General features: G+C 33.4%; 1 pseudogene; it reads left to right on the top strand.

Annotated features, from left to right (window-relative positions):
- The first annotated feature begins 1,865 nt into the window (after positions 1–1,865).
- On the top strand, positions 1,866–3,212 carry LOC132006863 (elongation factor 1-alpha 1-like; annotated as a pseudogene).
- The last annotated feature ends 3,530 nt before the right edge of the window (positions 3,213–6,742 follow it).

Here is a 6,742-nt window from a genome sequence, read left to right on the forward strand (position 1 = left end):
ATTTTAAAAGTCCTGTGCCAGGGGGTACTTTGTTTGCAACTGAGATAAAATACTTCCTGTATTACCTTCACAGAATGATGAGTTTCATTCCCAAAGCAGACATTTAAAGGGTCATTTGAAATAAAGTGAAAAGCATTAAATATCTGATTCCCTTAATCCCAACAGTACCATTAATGCTGCTCTACCCCCCAAAATGGAAAAAGAGGAATGGTGTAGGAAGGTGAGTAAAATACTTTATGATGTGTTTTTTTTTTTTCCCATGCAGAAACTAATCATAAAAGGTTAATTCCAAAGTTTTTATTCAATGACAACCTTATATGTAGTCAATGGGAGTTGAATCTAAATAAGGACAAGTTTAATTCCCATTCCATTCGGTGAACTAATAACCAATGAGTTCTTCCACATTTAGCCAAGAAAATCTGATTATCATCAAATGTATTTCTTTGCAGGCTTCCTTTGTCAGTAAATAAACACTGCAGTGTATAGAGGGCTAAGGTTACCTATTAAATAATGGATCTAGTTGTAGCCTTCAAAGAGCTATTAGTCTATAAAAGGTCATTAGGATGGAGATACAAAGAACTTCTGGAAATACATATTTATACTTTTGTTCCTTCTGCACATACAATATGCACTTAATCAATTTTGAATGAAACTAAACTGAGAAAAGTTACATGAATTAAAAAACAGACTGCATTGTTCTAGGAAAATGTATACTCATAAAAAAGAAAGCTGAAATAACTTCAAGTTCTTAAAATACTGCTTAGGAATCCTTCAGAAAGTTTCAAGAAATTCCACTTTATTATTCAAAATGTGTGGCTTGGGTTCAGACAAGTTGAGAAAGAATCATATTTGTAACACTATACATCTCAGAATTTCTGCAAGCGTCCATTATTCTCATAAAATCACTTGGATTTGTCCCTATTTCAGTTTAAAAAGAAGAAGCTTGCTCCAAAGAAGCAGTTTATTCTTGAATGTAAATCCCAAGACATACTTCTAGTTGTGGCTTTTTCATTGGTTCAGAAGATTTTCAATGTAAACGTTCCTCTATAATTTAATTTGTAGTAGACTTACACAGACAACTTTTGGGAAAGCTATTTCTTCATAAATGCTCAACATCTCTACTGTGGCAATATGGCTAATCTGGGAGACTCACTTCCAAATGAGAAAATATGAAAGAAGAGAGTTTATGGTTATACTCAAAGGCCCAAAGTACACCTTGTAAGAAGTTGCTTTGAAGGTTATCCTTAGTAAAAGAATAGATCAGATTTTGAATGACTCTGACATGCTTAAGCCCCCTTTCCTTAGACTAAATAAAGGTTTATTATTTTGTACTACATACTTCCCCAAAATTCTAATTGTCATGTATATTTAGCACTGAAATTGTTATGCATGCATAATTGTTTGTAAAACCTAGATATGACAAGATACACTCATTTATTTTGGATGAGTGTAATCTCAGACATAAAAAATATTCTAAGTAAAAGTTAACTCAAACAAAAAGCTAACTTTGTGTGTATATCTCAAAGGAATTCTCTATGGAAAGAATGCCATCATGTAGATGAATGACAATTGACACTAGCAAAATAAAATTATTAAATGATAAAATCTATTTCTTACTACCAAATGTACATTTCAAATGCTGTACAAAATGTTGTGATAAGCACTGGGTGTTATGAGCAACTGATGAATTATTGAACTCTACATCTGAAACTAATAATGTACTATATGTTGGGTAATGGAATTTAAATTAAAAAAATTCATGTTGTCAATAAAACCTTTTATAAAATAATATGTTTCCTTTTTTCACAATGGATTTGCTGCCAGAACACAGGTGTCATGTAAACTATCACTAAACCTAAACCAAAATGAAAAAGAAAAAAGCTCATATCAATATTGCCATCCTTGGACACAAGGATTTGAGCAAGTTTATCCCTATTGGTGATCTGATCTACAAATGTGATGGGATCAACAGAAGGACTACTGTAAAATTTGAGAAGGAAGCTGTTGAGATGGGAAGTATGACTGGGTCTTGGATAAACTGAAAATTGAATGTGAACATGGTATCAACATTGATATCTCCCTCTGGAAATTTGAAAACAGCAAGTATGATGTGACCATCATTGATGCTTCAGGACACAGAGACTTTATCAAAAACGTGATTACAGGCACATCTCAGGCTGAATGTGATGTCCTGATTGCTGCTGCTGATGTTGTGAATTTGAAGCAGGTCTCCAAGAATGGTAAGACCTGTGAACATGCCCTTCTGGCTTACACACTGGATGTGAAACAACTAATTATTGGTGTTAACAGTATTGATTCAACTGAGCCACCCTACAGCTAGAAGAGATATAAGGAAATTGTTAAGGAAGTCAGCACCTACATTAAGACAATTGGCTGCAACCCTGACACCGTAGCATCTGTACTAATTTCTGGTTGGAATGGTGACAACATGCTGGAGACAAATACTAACATGCCTTGGTTCAATGGTTGGAAATTTGCCTATAAAGGTGGCAATGCCAGTGGAACCATGCTGCTCAAAGCTCTGAATTGCATTCTGCCATCAACTCATCCAGCTGAAAAGCCCTTGTATCCGCTTCTCTAGGACATCTACAAAATTGGTGGTATTGGTACTGCCTGTGTGGTTTGAGTGGAGACTGGTGTTCTTAAACCCAGCCTGGTGTTCACCTTTGCACCAGTCAGTGCTAAAACTGTAGTCAAGTGTGTTGAAATGTACCATTAAGCTTGAGTGAGGCTGTTTGTGGGGACAATGACAAGAACCCAATTGTCAAAGATATTCATCATGGTAATGTGGTTGATGACAGCAAAAATGACCCACCAATGGAAGCATCTGGCTTCACAGCTCAGGTGATTATCCTGAACCATCAGTGCTGGATATGTACCTGTGTTGGATTGTTATACAGCTCACATTGCTTGCAAGTTTGCTGAGATGAAGAAGATTGATCATTGTTCTGGAAAAAAGCCAGAAGGTGGCCCCATGTTCTTTAAATCTGATGATGCTGCTATCATTGATATGTTCCCTGGCAAGGTCCATGTGTGTTGAGAGCATCTCTGACTATCCTCCTCTGTGTCATTTTTCTGTTTGTGATATGAGACCAACAGTTGTTGTGGGTGTCATCAAAGCAGTGAACAAGAAGACAGCTGACACTAGCAAGGTCACCAAGTCTGCCCAGAAAGCTCAGAAGACTAAATGAATATTAACCCCAATATCTGCCACCACAGTCTTAATCAGTGGTGAAAGAATGGTCGCATAACAGTTCATGTCAATTGGTCATTAAATTTAATAGTAAAAGACTGGTTAATTAGAACAATGCATTGTAAAATCTTCAAAATAAAAGGAGAATATTTGTGGACCATTTGTGTGTGTGTGTGTTTTAAGTTATTGGTTTTTAAAATCAGTACTTTTTAATGGAAATGACCAAAAATCTGTCACAGGATTTTGAGACCCATTAAAGCAAACTTTTAATGATAAAAAGAAAAATAAATAAAATAGAATAAAATACTACATGTTTTTTCATACTATTTTCAGAAAACATAATCATGGAAATTTACATTTTAAGTGACATAAGAAACGGACTGAGTACACAATAACTATATGACTCCATTTACTATGACACCACAAATGTTTGTTTTTTTACTTAAACTTAAGGTTCATATTTAAAATACATATAATAAAGTCTATACCATCCTATATAGTAGCCACAAGTCACATGTCCTTATACTATATTTACATTTAAATTGATCAAAATGAGTAAAATTTAAAATTTAGCTTCTCCATCATACTATCTGCATTTTTAGTGCTCAGTAGCCACATATTCATCATTACAAAAAGTGTCAATTCTGGTATGTATAGTATAGACAGTGATATTAGAAATATATATATCTTAAAAATATTTAAGGATTTTGAGAGAATTTATATTTTCCCACTTGTAGGCCACTTGACCTTCAGAGGAAAGGCACTTCTAATTCTGACCAGTTCTATATGATTATGCAACACCTCCATCAATCATTCTAATTAGAACCAGGAAATATTAAATTAAGACTTTTCTACTTCATGCACTTTTGAAAATAGCTTTCCTAATTTCATTGACCAGCTTTCCACCAAACTGATGACAAGGCTGAAGAGTACAAAGAGAAGATTATCATATGCAATTTTACTGATAGCTCCCATTATAATACTTATATTCTACTTAGTTTTAACTTCATTTAAAAACGTAGGGGTAAGGATGGTGTATCAATGAGGATTTTCCAGAAAAACTGAATAGGGAAACTATATATATATACATAGATATAAATATAGATGATATAGATATAGATACAAATATATAATTTGTACATACATATATACATGCACATATACATACATATACACATATACATATATATCATATGTAAAATATATAAAATACAAATATATCATATACAAAATATATGATTTATTTCTAAGGGATTGGCTTATACAATTATAGGAACTGGCAAGTATGAAAGCTATCAGGCAGACCACCTAATTGGAAACACAAATGAGAATTAATTCTGCAGTCCTGAGGTAGGATTTCTTTTTCTCCAAGAAACCTGGTTTTGCTCTTAAGGTCTTAAACTGGTTGGATGAGATCTATATTATCAAGGGTAATATCCTTTAATTAAAGTCAAATGATTGCAGCTGTTAACTACATAGGGAAAATACCTTCACAGCAAAAACTAGATAGTGTTTGACTGAATAACAGCCTAGCCAAACTGACACAAAATTAACCAACACAGATGATCATCTAAATGGGACTGGGGGGAGAAGGAGATCTCTTCTCATGATCAGAATGTGCCCAGGCTCCTGAAAGAATTCCTATTTGCTACTTCAAACATGGATGGAATGTTAAATAACCCCTGTTATGTTAATGATATAGACAAGACGTTCCTCATCAATATGATTAAATGGATAAATTGCACAGATCTACCTTCTTTGTGCTGGTGGATTGGTGAATAATCTGCAGTTTTCTTTCCACTTTTATCCTGGGGACTGTTTTCAGAAGAGCATGAGTTTTTTTCTTTTGTCAAAACTCAGTGAAAATATCCTGCCCTCTCCTTTCCCAACTTAATCCTACATCATTGACTTTCTTTCTCTCAATTTCTTTCTTTTTCTCTATTGTTCTAATCTCTTTGTTTCAAGAACTTAAATACAGGTCTAATTGATGAATAAAAATTTTAAATACTGTCTTCAAACTAAATATTTTGTATTAAAGGTTATAATTTTGGGTACTTGAAACTACTTCAAATGAAAATAAAATCATAGGAAAATGTTATTATAACAATTCATGCTGTATATGCCCTAAACTCAGTGTTTAAGAGTATAATTCTGCATCTTTGCTCACATTCACTTAATATTTACTTGCAGTATTAGAACAAAACAGGAAAGAAGCTGAAAATTCATGCGCATTTTAATTTCAAAACAAATATGTATAACCCTTCCCCCAAAAGGTTTCATGTGTATATGCCTCTAAACTCAACTGTGAGAATGTTAAAGAATTTACTTAGTGATATGATCCTATAGTAACATGGAAAATCATACATCCACCAGACTCTAGGCTATATGTTTTGAAAAACCCAAATTTACAACTTGGAACAGCAATTGCATTATAAGATAAAAGATGGATTGTGAGTAAATACAAAGTTGTAATCATTCACTGAGAAGGCCCTTTTGCTGACATCATGAAACATGGAGATTCAGCTTGAACAGGTTTTGCATCTTGGGAGAACCAATTTACATCCACTTACTTCTCCATTGTTCCATTGAATATATATAAGATATTTTCTTAATCTTTCTAAGAACCTCCACTGAAGAACTTTTTTAACTGTGAGGAAGTTGGGAGAAAGTCTCCTACCCAATTTTCATGAAAATTCAATTTGAAACTTTTTATTATGAGGTGATAATGTCAATTCATTCGAAAAATATTTCTCAAGGGTCCTGCTATGTGCTCAAGATATAGAGATGAATACCATCAAGTCCTTCCCTCAAAGTCAACAACTCAAGGAGCCTACAGTGATTTGAGGACAGTTGTTATTGATTTGTATCAAAGTGACACCTAGAAGGAATTGATAGCAGTTGTCCAATTTGATCCCTGCATAACTATAACTAAAACATTCTGGATAGATATTTTAGATGAATTTTATTTGGGAATAATTTTAGATTTATACAAAGGCTAAAAGGTTAGTATAAGGATGCTATCGTTAATTTTATATATTTTTTATATATAAACCTGACTAGGACATACAGACATTTGTTCTAGCATTCTAGTTATGTCTGTGAGAATGTTTCTGGGTGAGACTAAGGTTCCAATTGGTAGGCTGAATAAAGCATGTTGTCCTCCCTTAGGTGGGTAAAATCTGTTCAATCATTTGAAGACCTGAATAGAACAAAAAGACTGACCTTCTCTTGAGTAAGAGGGAATTTCTTTCTGACTGCCTGAAACTAGGACGTTGCAAGGGAGATACACACACACACACACACACACACACACACACACACATACATATATATATGTATATATATATATATACACACACACATACATATATATATTTTATTTATATATTTATATATATAATATATATTTTATTTATAAATATATATATATATATGTGTGTGTGTGTGTGTGTGTGTGTGTATATAAAATCTCCATATCCCTTCGGACTTGGACTGGAACTAACCCATACTATACTATTTTCTCTATTA

This window comes from Mustela nigripes, chromosome X, assembly GCF_022355385.1.
Source record: "Mustela nigripes isolate SB6536 chromosome X, MUSNIG.SB6536, whole genome shotgun sequence".
Lineage (NCBI taxonomy): Eukaryota > Metazoa > Chordata > Mammalia > Carnivora > Mustelidae > Mustela > Mustela nigripes.